Source organism: Sorex fumeus, unplaced genomic scaffold (genome assembly GCF_029834395.1).
Source record: "Sorex fumeus unplaced genomic scaffold, SorFum_2.1 ptg000131l, whole genome shotgun sequence".
NCBI lineage: Eukaryota > Metazoa > Chordata > Mammalia > Eulipotyphla > Soricidae > Sorex > Sorex fumeus.
The window spans coordinates 19,318,116-19,330,424 of NW_026606188.1; the positions used below are offsets into that span (position 1 = coordinate 19,318,116).

Genomic DNA, 12,309 nt, shown 5'->3' on the forward strand with positions numbered 1-12,309 from the left:
GCTCCCAGCCAGAATTGAGTTTGTCCTGCCTTCAATTCCCCCCTCCGACTTGTGCCAGGGACCCCCACCCCCATTCCAAAGAGGAATGCTGTTTACACCCCCACGTAGAGTCTTGAATTTAGTGTCCACGCAGAAGAATGATTTCACGTGATGTCTGTCTACAACAGAGAGTCCCTAACTTGTCTGACCTTTTGCTCCCTTTTGAGGATAAAAAACAATCACATAATCACACAGTGCCCCACTGGGACCCTTTCCTTAAGTGAACCAAGTGCCCACCAGCTGCATCAAGGCTACTGCTGCCTGCCTCCAGTAACATTGGAGCTGTTTCCCGGACCATCCAGGGCTGATGGTTCCCACTTTGGAAGACACTTGTCTACACCCTTGCAGGAGTTCATAGGTGTTTGGAAAGAAAGCAGACTTTGGTGTTAGAAAACCCACAGTAGAACCTCAGCCTGATCTTAGTAGCCCTCTGCCTCTCAGGAGAGTGGGGTGACACCTGGCAGGTATAGGGGGCTGCTGTCTTGACACTTAAAGACTCTGTCTCAGATGCTTGGAAAAGTGGTTGGGACTTACCATAAATGGACAGTCAAATCTGGGTGCCTCTTGAGATCTTTCAAAACTTCAGGGAGCAACGTGTGGCCGTTTGTGTGTGCGTGGTGATCTGGAAGCAGAACCAGGCTGGGCTGAGTTCTCTCATCCCAGCCCACCCTGGCCACCAACACACAGACATAGCTATGTCTAGTTGCTCAGGCTGACTTGCTCCTCTGGTTCCAGCCCAAAATATTTATTTATTTATTTATTAGTGAAACACCATGAGGTACAGTTATAGACTTATAAATTTTTGTGCTTGGGTTTCAGTTATACAATGATCAAGTACCCATCCCTCTACCAGCTCCCATCCTCCACCACCACGGGTCCCAGCATCCCTCCCACCCCCCATACCCCCATCCCACCCTGCCTCTGTGGCAGGGCATTCCCCCTGTTCTCTCTCTTCTTTTGGGTCCTGTGTTTTGCAAACCAGCCGGAAATATTTTATTGATATTTGTTATACTGTATTTGTCATCCATCCTGAGTCTGGGCTACAATCAGTGATCAGTGACTCATGGGACTCCGGAGGGTGCTAGGAAGGGAAGCCCCTAGTGCGGGTGCTGTGGGGGATGGGACTGAGTCTGCAAGGGTGGAAGGCAGGGCAGGAGGAGGGGCCGTCCCTGGGAAAGCAAGTGAGACCACCTGCTGGTTGCCTGCCAGGCCACAGTACTGGGTGGACCTGGGGCCCTGGCACTGGGCCCTGTGGGTCTCCCCACCTCTTGCAGCCTCAGGGGTGGGCAGCTGCCTTAGGGAAAAGTGAACAGCAAGATGGATTTAAAGGGAGGCGGTGGCAGGTGTGCAGGACAGAGGGAAGGCTTGGGCTAGCGTGGAGCCTTTCCCCTCTGCCCAGTTTGTTCAGCCCCACCGGACAGCTTCATCTGTCCTTGCCCCCTCATCGGGTCTCAGCCGGGGGTAGCACTGGGCCTCGCTACCTCTGGCTTCACCTTGGAGAAGCAGAAGGCGCTTGGAGAGGGAACAAAGCCCGTGGTGTTGGGGTCTCGTTTCCTGATGCATTCTGGCATGCAGTGCTTCCTGTGTCAGCATTCTCAGTGTGTGATGCAAATTCATGTGGAATGTGAATTTGAAGTGTGAGGAATCCCAGGGTTTTATGCCCAGGTGGGTCACACCCTTTGAATAAGATGTTTGTCCAGAGGGGGCTCAGTCCAGGTGCACAGTGGTGGGAGAGCATGTAGGCACTGCAGTGGGAGTTAGGACCCCCCCCCCCCGTGAGGAGAGAGGGGCATGGGGCATGCTAGCCACTCTTCTGATGTCCTTAGACCTGGGACTTCTGCCCCCTTCGAAGCTTCACCACGTCAGCGATTGAACTCAGGGTTCTCTTTTCCTGTCTGTCTGGATACTAAGTCCTGCCCATGTCTTTGTCCTCCTGAAGCCACAAGGCTCTGTCCCTGTCCTCTTGGTCATTGTGGTTAGTGGTCTGCCTGCTGTTGCCCTCAAACTCCCTGACAGCCAGGGGTCAGGGGTCATGTTTGCTTTGCTTCCATCCAAAGCCATCATTAAGTCTGGACCCGCTTCACCCCAGAGGACAGCTAGGCTGAGACTGGTAGGTCTGGGCAAAGCAGAAGAGGAAAGCCGGGGCTGGTGGGAATGTGAGAGAGGGGCAGGAGCAAGGGGGGGGGGGGGGGGCAGGGCGACTATGCTGCACCTGCGAGGAGCAGTGGGTACAAGTGACAATCACAGGGAAATTGACAGCACTGTCACTGTCGGGGAGAAAGAGGGTTCCTGCTTTCTGCCAGAGCAGGAAGAGGATCACTGGGGGAAATGAATAGAAGTGTTTGGCACATAAAGCAGATTTTGATTGTGCATGAAAAGTTATGCTTCCCAGACCCGCGCTCATGTTGCAAACAAGGAAAAAGAACTTTAAGTGTTCGCAGTGAAAAATTAAGGTGATGGGTCACATCTCCCGATCCACACAGGAGAACGTAGCTTTCCTGCAGTGCATTTGGAAGGCGAGGGGAATCCCTGTGTTTGAACAGAAAGGGGCTGCTAGCCAGGGGAGAGGCCAGGGGGTGCTGCAGGGAGAGACAGGAAGAGATTTTGTTCATTTGAGAGGCGAGAGCTCGGAGCAGCTCTGGGCAACCAAAGGGGGAGAAGAGAATCCAAGGGGGCAGCGTGTCAGGGTGAAGGTGAGGGTCTGATTGCTGCTACAGTCCTGACAGTCATCCTGAACAGAGGAGGAGCCTTTCCTCTCAGGGCGACTCTCCGGCCAGGTGCTGGAGGGGAATTTTGTCAGGAGAGCTCGCCTGGCTTGGATGGAAGCCTTCAGCAGCACCTGTTGAGCCACGTCTGGGCCCCTCAAGCACCAACACTTTTCTTTGCATCTTAAAAGAGTTATAGGAGGACAGCCACTTCTCTTAGCCCTCTTGGTTGCTGTGAAGCCAGCTCTGCCTCAGCCCACACAATAACCTTGTCAGGAAAACACCGTGTCCCATCTTTTTTTTTTTTTGAAACAGGAGATGCCAAGGTCCAGAGAGGCTAACGAGCTGGGGTGAATTATTGTGCTAATTTGATGTGTCACAGTCCTTCACAGTGGTGAAGATCTTTTCTCTTGTGCCGTGTCCATATTGGCATTCTCAAAGTGATCCCATCGTCCAAGATGCCATTGTTAGCCCAGTCTCAGGACCCTTCTGAGACAGTCCACCTGTCATTTCTGCTTACATTCCACTGGTTCAAACTTGATTGCAGCACCAGACTTTGTTCTAAGGCAGGCTGGGGAAAATGATCCTTAATCTGGAGTGTTCGAGCTGGAGAGTGTATGCTTTGCATGTCGGAGACCTGGGTTTCATCCCTAGCACCGTGTTGTCCTTCAAACGCTGCTGGGAGCAACCCTGAGCACATAGCTGGGAGTAGTCCCTGAGCACTGCTGGCTGTGGCTCAGAAACAGACAAACAAATATGAGTGTTCTGTTCAAATCTGTTCTGCTCCTGGAGGGGAAGGAGAGAACAGATTTGGGTCTTCAGCTACTTGTGTGCTCTTTTGTAGTCAGAGCTAGTAAGAAGCAGAGCAGGGTTTGGAAGCTCGGACCATTTGGTTCTAAAGCCTGCGTTCTTTGTCTAACAAGCTGCTCTGTAGGTGAGTAAGGCTCAGCCCTGCCCTCTTAAGAAATCTTCGTGGAAAGGCCTGCGCTAGCTGAACTGACAGTTGTCACATAGGAAGCAGCTTATATCATATGATTCAAGAGTGAATGCTGAGTTTTTAGCAGTAGCATAGTGTTCAGAGAACACTTATGTGATCGTCGTACAGCATGTCTGAATAAACGGCCTCGTTAAAGATGGCCTCAGTCAGGTTCATTACTGTAGCCCCAGAGGTCAACCTCATACCTGGCATAAAGTAGGATATTGTGTCCATTTTTTTGAAGAATGAATGGTTTCATAGGATTGGTAGTGTTTCCATATTGGCACCTTTGTTCATGATAAGGAAAATTTAAGTTTCAGGGAGTTTAAGTTTTGCTCTAAGGAAAAAAGCTGAAACTTGTAAGAGTCTTGATTTGAACCCTAATTTGTCTGGTTTGAGAGCTTGTGCCTTTACTGCACCAAACAGGTTCTCACCTCTTTTGTCTCATGAATCCTCTGGCAAGGCAGACCCCTTTTAGGATAACATTTAAAAGTGTGTTAATGAAGATACAGAGGCCAACAAAGAAAATCAATTTTATTGAAAGGTAGCCACCATGATATTAAGATTTTTTTTTTGATATAACAGTCGGCTTCTTTAGTAGCATTAAATGGTAGCATCTAACAGCAGGTCAGAATGTGTGAATAATTTTGTGTTTGTGTGTGGCAACTCTATTGTGTCTGAGTTCCAGGGCCCAAGATAGGAGCATGACACTTACCTACAGTCACAGGAATCAATGGTGTGCAAGATCACACACCATCTGAACACTATCCCCAAATATCTGTGAAGTTCAAAGTCAAGCTCCATGGTGATGAGGATACAGCAGGAGAGCCCTTAAGTTGGGCTTTTAGGAATGGGCAAGGCTTGGTGGGGAGAAATTCCAGCCCTAGAAGAATTCTGAATGTGCTGGGTGCAGGTGTCGCCACATGGAACTGAGTTTGGGCTTTGGGCCTACACTGGGTCCATGGAGCCCAGACTGACTGCTGCCACTGAGCCCAGGCCAGAAGTGGGTGGAATGATCCCAGCTGATGGCCACCTCAGTGCTAGGGCTTGGTGCTGCTGCACGCCAAGGTATGGTCCCTTAATTGGTATTTTTAGGCTCCTTTGGAGTTCTTCATTTGCCATGATTGGACACCTGTTTCTCTCCCTCTTCAAAGGGAACACAGCTATGCCTTTCAAAAAGGTGTTTTAGTTGTTTTTTTTTTTTATTTAAGGAAATTTGGGACACCTGCCTGTGAATTCCCCCTGATTTTTAAAGAAGTGCCTACATCAGAATTAACATTATATTTGTAGAAAATCATGTACTGCCAAATGCTCTCAGAAGAACCTTTGATTCAGTACTAATTGTGGCCAGCCTGCCAGGCATATCCGGAGCTCACGAGCATGGACCTCGCCTAACTAGGATCCTCCATTAAGTGGGATTTTGTTTTATTTTGGAACACGACTTTCCATGAAGGCAAACATCATGAGACATGGTTGGGAAGATCCTTCTAGAAACCAGCTTTCTGGCCACTGTCCTCCCGTCTCCACATCTTCCGCATCTATAATTAGAGCAGTAGATGAGCCTGAGGGCTCTGTAAGATCCTAAATCAAAGATTCAATTATATTAACTCTACCCAGGCCAGAAAGTGGTCCGATGTCATTTAAAAAGCTTTATAATAGGGTTTGTGACAGTGAACACTGAAGCAAAGTTTCTGCCGAGTCCTCACTTAGGCCTCTAATGAGATTCTCCCTGGGCCCCGTTCTCCAGGTAGCCCAGGCTGGCTCTCCCTGGCCTCTGTCTGTGAGGTGACCATAGTGAAGGGTAAACAGGGTAAACAGGTCCAAAGTCACTAATACTGTTTACTTTTTCCAAGGAGTGTCTACTGGATAAAACTGGGATGCAAGGCCCTGGATTCTCCCTTTCCACTCCTCAGCAGGAAGTGTGCAGGGATTGAGGCTGCAGAAACTCAGCCCCTGTCTGGAAGGGCTTTCTGGAAGAACTGGAATGTTGGCTGTTATTTAACAGGAGAGGAAAGGCTCAGCAGCACTGTGGGGCGGGGGACAGGGGGGTATGGGGAGCTGCTCTGAAGAGGCTTCTTAAGGGATGTGGGATGAATGGGAGTTGGAGGGTCCTGGAGAGGCTGACCAGTAAGGGTTGGAGGTAGAGGTGGCACCAGCGCAGGGATGGTAGGCACCAGCGCTGTTCTTGGGTGTCTGAGGACCACAAGGAGGAGTGGGAGGAGCAGAGCAGGTGTCCAGAGTGAAAGTGAGAAAGAAAAGCTGCCTCTGTGCCTGCAGAGCTGCAGGGCCTGGGGTGTGGTTCAGAGGCTGAGTGTCTGCCTTGCTTATGTGAACCCCTGGCTTTGGGCCCGGGTACCACGAGCCCTCAAAGTCTCTAATAGGAAAAGGCATTCTGGTGAAACTGAACACAGATAAAGTACAACTCAATCTGGCCTGCAAGTGGAGGCCTCTTCCCATCAACTTTCAGGTCCCCCAAACTTGCCTTTGTAAACTTGGGAAAGAAGTCTCATACCAGTCCCACTTTCTTTCCAATTCTGATGCTTTGGTGCAAAAGGGGAAGTTCAGGATTGCCTAAATTCACATTATTTTCATGCACTTAAGGCTGCTTTTGTTTGCAACATCTATTACCACTGTGATAGGGTGCAGATTCTTTCCCATGGCAGCCTTCGGGAGCCTGGTGTCTGCCCTCCTCTCTGGGTATGCCCACGCTTGGCTGCTCCATCACTCACAGGCCAGACCATGAAACATGCCCAGGAGTCCCTGCATTTGGACTCTCCCGTCTTCTAGGCAGACCACATGCATTCTGCAGGAATTCATCTTTATACTCCCCTGTGTGATAGCCAGCACTATGGCTCACTCTCAAATAAATGCAGCCCAACTCGAAAGCCAACTCAGCATGGTAGACTGGGTTGCTGATGACCTTAGACACGTATCACCTCATCCTGAAGCCTCTCTTAGCCCTGTCTGTGCAGTTTAGTGGCATCAGCATTAAGTGTTTGTGAAATTTCTAGGTGCTGGTTTCCTTCTCCCAGGTGTAACTAACAAGTCTAGAGAGCTTATGGAGGGAGACTCGGTGGCCCATTTGTTTGCATGAGGCCTTGAATGGCTTTCTTAGGAAGTACTTTCCCTTGGAAAGGGCAGCAGGACACTTGGCGCTGAGGACTTCCCCGTTGCTGCAGGGCCGCCCACCCCCACCTGCTCTGGCCAGATATTGTCTGCTCCCTTAAGATTTTGTTGTTGTTGTTCATATTTTGGGCCATACCAGCAGTGTTCAGGGACTACCCTCAGCATTGGGGATTGCACCATTGTGTTGCTAAGGGTTGAACCCTGGCCTTTGCATGCAAAGCATGTGCTCAGCTCTTTGAAACTGTCTCTCTGACCCCAAAGACAAATCTTGTTTTATTTATTTTCCGAGACTCACCCAGCAAATCTCTCGGAGTATTCTTGGTTCTGTGCTTAGATGCTCAAGGGTCACTCTGGTTGGTTGCAGGGAACCATATGAGGTTCCAGGCATTAAACTGGGGTCTGCAGGCAAGATTTTTGATCCCCTGCTATCTCACCAGCCCTTCTCCCCACCTCCTGCTCTCCCCTAAAATAAAAAAAATTTCAGAGAGTAAAGTTTCAAAATCTCTTGGTGTAATACCCCCCTATCAGGTTACCTTAGTTTTCACTAAAGATTTCATTTCAATTAAGTCTTACTTTAATGATGAAATGCTTCAGGGTAAGATATAACAGTAAGGTGATGAAAGACTTACTTCAATTTGGGGACAACTTGTATTTGCTTGGTTTTGCGCATTTTACTTATTTTACTTGAAGTAACATGGTTTCTGACATCTAAGTTTTAGGGGCGCTTCATTATAAGGCAATACCTGTATGTTCACTGGAAATCTAATTCATCCTTCACCATACAATTGACCCCTTTTGCCAAATTTATTCTTTCTCCTTCTTCCTTCCCTTCTGGTGGTCATTAATTTGGTCTTATAGTCTAAATGTTGATTATGTTGATTTTGCTTTATATGTTCATCTATTCCGTTATTTATGAAGATGATTGAAATCTTAGTGTTTGTTGTTCTTCCTCATTAAGCAGAATGCCTTCTAGGTCCATCCATGTCGTTGCAAATGACAAGATTTCATCTTTTTTTTCATAGCTGAGAAGTTGAATTTTGACTGTGACAAAGCTAACTTGGTTATGGTTCTACTATTAAAAAATAAAAATTTAAACATTACAAAGTAAAGTGTGAAATTTCCTTTCTCAGCCTCTTGCCCCTTACTGAGTCTGATACCTAGTCTTTACAGTTTGATGTATTCTTCTAGACCATGGTCTATAATTTCTATGCATATAGTGACATAAATAATAGATTTTTTCCCCTGACATAAATGGAATCTTACAGATTATATTGTGTAACAACTTGATTTTAAAGGGGTGATTTACTATATTATTTTTGCAGGCTTAATTTTATGGTCATATCAGAACTGATTTGGTTATTTTATAGCTAGTTGAAGCTGTAATTTGTAAAATCATTGGGGAGTTGTGAGCCTCTTTCAGTAACTATATAATGGAATCATTTTGTCTTGCTTTATCAAGAGTAAGAACCATAGTAAAAACACTACTCCTAAACCCTGATGTATTTAATGAAAATAATTGACCTGTTATTCTGAATACCTTTTCCAAAAATGTATTTAGCAAATTAAGCTCGCACACACCATTTCATTGAGTATTTTAGTTGTATTTTGAAAGTATGTTGAATTAAAATGTAGGAAGGCCATTTGAAACTTGTTAAGGGCCAGAGAGATGGTTCAGCAGGTAGGGAACTTGCCTTACATGGAGATGATCCAGGTTCCATCCCTGGTACTCCATATAATCCCGAGCCCTACCAGAAGTGATGCTGAGCACAGAGCCAGGAATAAGCCCTGAGCACCACCCAGTGTGGGCCCCAAAACCACAAAAGAAAAAGGAAAAGAGGAGGAGGAGGAGATGAAAGAGAAGAAAGCACAATCATAAGTACTGGTTTTCTGTCTGATATGCTTGTGTGCTCAGAGCGTAGGAGGAAAATGAGAAGTTTTCCTACATTTTCAATTTCCAGAGTAGTCTAGCATTTAAAAGGAAGGGAAGGTGAGGAGCCTGAGAGATGACTGGCTCCCAACACTGACCTTCTAGCCCTGGCCCAGGTGAAGAGCAGTTTCTCTCCCAGCCCTGCAGAAGCAGCAGTTGTAGGAAGACAGTCATGTCAGAGTATTGCTGATGTCTCAGCTCACTAGTTTGGCTTTCTTGAGACCCTCTGGTGCAAAAGCAGGTTTCCTGGAGGACCCACTTTTGGACTTGGCTTTTAAAAATAGTTACTATTTTGAAGGAATGGTTAGTAAATATTTTTTGTAAGTATCAAAGCTTGCTCTCCATCCTGAAGCCACTGGATAGACCCTATTAAACTTGTTGTTGTTGTTGTTGTTCTTATTTGATTTTTGGTTTGGGGGCCACATCTGACTATGCTCAGGTCATACTCCTGGCAGTGCGCAGAGGACCATATGCAGTGCCAGGGATCACACCTGCATGGGTCAGCTGCATGCAAGGCAAGTGCTCTACTCCTGCTGTGTGATCTCTGCAGCTACCCCCTTAGACTCTTATAACATGTTCCTAAAAAGATTTTCCATCTGCTCATTTGACAAATATTTGAGTGCCTGCTACAAGCACTCATTGTTCTGTTATCTCAAATACCAAGAATTAAAATTTAAACCATGCTGAACATTTTGTCACCTGATCCATACTTTTAATCTTTAATAAATAGAAAGATTAATTAAAAGCACTCTGACCTCAGGGAACTCCTTTTTCTCCCTCAGGTGAGTCTTTTTTTTTTAATATTACTTAATATTTTTTATCTTTCCCTTTGTTCATAGCTCTCCTATAGCTGCCCTTTAGGGTTAAGACCAGAGATTAAGACCTGTGAAGACCAAAGATGGGGTGGTTGGGGTGGGGAGGGATAGTCAGGGGCAGGGGAAGGACAGACTCTTTCTTTTGAAAATATGCAAATGTCCCTTAGAATTCTGACTTTGCAATGTCCTTATTAACTGTGGGAGATACTGCCTGTCAACAGAAATTGGGAATTTCATACCTAGTGCTGAATTCCCGGAAAGCCAGAACAAAAGAGAAAGGCTGAATCATTCATTGACTTTGCCTTGTGGAGGTGGCGCATTCCTACAGGACTTTCTCCAGGACCTTAGAGAGTGTGTGATGGGAAGGTCAAATCCATCTGCTTCTCAACCTTGAACTTGGCTTCTCTAGTTCCCCCCGGGTGTGGGGCTTCCCTGGGTTGAGCCTATGTTCCTATCAGCTCTGGGGTTCTCTTGAATCTCTACCTTGCCGGGTGCTCTTCCCGCTGAGAGAAATCTTCAGCAGGCCTCCGTCCACCCCTGCACCTGCCACTCTGCTCTCCCTTCTCCCCAGCTCCCAGTGCCTGCAGGGCTCATGGGGTTAGAAGCTGTGCCCTGGGGAAATAGCCTCAGCCCCGGAGCAGGTGGCAGGCCTGGAATCTCTTTGTAGTCCCCTATCCTGCACCCTGAATGCAACACTGCTTGGCAGTCTATATGGCTTTCCCTTTTGGTTGTTTGCCACGGTAGTTTCACGATGGTTTGGAGAAGCTGGGTCTGCTGGGAATTCGCAGATGGGCTCATCTGTTTGATGCTTGGTGAGCAGTGGAACAGATGGATTTGTTGGAGGCCCACCCTAACACTGCACAACCCTTTAGGGACTGTGGAGAGATGACTTGCTAGTCTATGAGTGTCTTCTGATGTTTCAGCACCAACAGGAGCTGGCTGACCGTTCTCCAGTGTTGGTATTTTGTATTATATTCAGTATTATTTTCTGCCTCTTGGTTTTTGCATGGACCCTCTTCTGAGTCCCAATTTGTCACTGTCTCCTGCTTCTGCCCAAAGCATGGTGGCCTCTAGCAGGATGTTCAGGATACTTCTCAGGTATGGGACCATGGTGTTGTAGCCCTAATTCCTTTCTCATGCTTGGAGTCAGGAATTCAACCCTTCTAGGTCACTCCCTGCAAGTGGCAGACTTGTAGAGGGGAGGAAGTGAGGGGAGAGGGATGTGCCTCTGGCTGTATCATCTGTGCCTTAATGACGGCACTGCCCACACAGCGGCCTTCCCACTCTCACCCCACCCCAGCAAGCTGTAATTTCCCATATTTGGAGTTCAGGCAGAGCCAGACCCCATTTAAGAACAAGGCTGGATTCAACGTGTGCTTTGGGAGAAGGCAAGTAAATCAGAGAGCCTCAAGAGCTGTGGTATTTATGGTGAATCTATGATTACTGTATGTGCCTTCCCATCATCATTTATTTAGCATCTCTGTGTCCTGGAGCTGGGGCCAGGCACATCAGTAATCTGACTCCTGTTTTCTTCTACATATTTTCCCTTTTGCAACTGTAGATGCATCCAGCTTTAATCAAGCAGGCTTTTGCTCTGTCATCTATAATGGCCTGGACATGACTTGTGGAGGATTTTAAGTAACTAAGCTTTTAAGACATTCAGAGCATAATCTCCCCCCTCCTGCTGTTCATCTCGCCTGCTTCCCAGAGATTACAAGGTTCTGCACAGGCTGCAGGAAGGGACTTTGGCATCCTTCGGGAACACAGGCTGCAGCCCTTCCTGGTGACAGGTTTTCCTGTGCTCTTGGCTTGGGCCCGGGGCTGCTGACCATCCCCATAGAGAGAGAGTTCAAGATGGCCTTTGAATATGGCCAGTGTTTTTCCTGAATCTCTGCTGCACTGGAGAACAATGGCAGCCCCAACAGACCAGAAATACTGCCCGGCTCAGAGCATCTGTGCAGTTTGTCCGGGACGAGCTCGCAGGAAGTTCTGTAAGATCCTGCTGGTCAGGACACAGTGATCTCTACCCAGCCAATCAAAAGACCAGTGTTGGAGGGTCCAAAACCTTCACATACTTTGCTTGTAATTTCAGTGCAACTTCATACATATGCCGTTGAGTGGGTTATAGTTGCTCTCCAAACTGCACTTGTTTTTAGCTTTCTCCCAACTTTTCTGATTTTAGCATGGGTTCTTGCAGCCCAAAGAACTGGGTGGCAGCCTTTCATCCTTTCGCTTCATAGGATGGCAAAGTCCCTAGCAACAAGGACCAATGAGATGGATTAGTTTGGATGGTAGTAAAATACCTGAATCATCAAATATTTTTCAAGAACTTCAGTTGTTGCTAGTTGTAAGTGAATACTGTAACTCAAACTGGGCTAATAGAGCACCTAATAGAGATCCTCGGGGATCCTGCTCTAGAGAGACATAAGAATGGTTTGCAATTAGCCTCCTCATTGTTTATGTAAATAGAATTTCTGAGGTACTAGATTGTACTTGAAAATGATTTGTCCTCTTAAGTGTTTTAAATAGTCTTTGTGCAGCACCATATATGGATGCTGCTGGTAGCTTGTATGTGGAGCAAAGACCAGTTTTTGAAGTCTTAATTCACAACTTTATTGTTAATATTTGGAGTTCCCAGCAAATGGTCCCAATTCTTGCCTTTTGAGATTTTGATCAGTGTGCTTTCACATCATATGGCAACTGTGCTGGCCTCGTATATAA

At 47.0% G+C, this 12,309-nt stretch overlaps 1 protein-coding gene across 1 annotated transcript in view; it reads left to right on the plus strand.

Moving 5' to 3' along the window:
• IGSF3 (immunoglobulin superfamily member 3) overlaps positions 1-12,309 on the plus strand; it is a 111,108-nt gene that overhangs the window by 742 nt on the left and 98,057 nt on the right. The window lies entirely within an intron of this gene.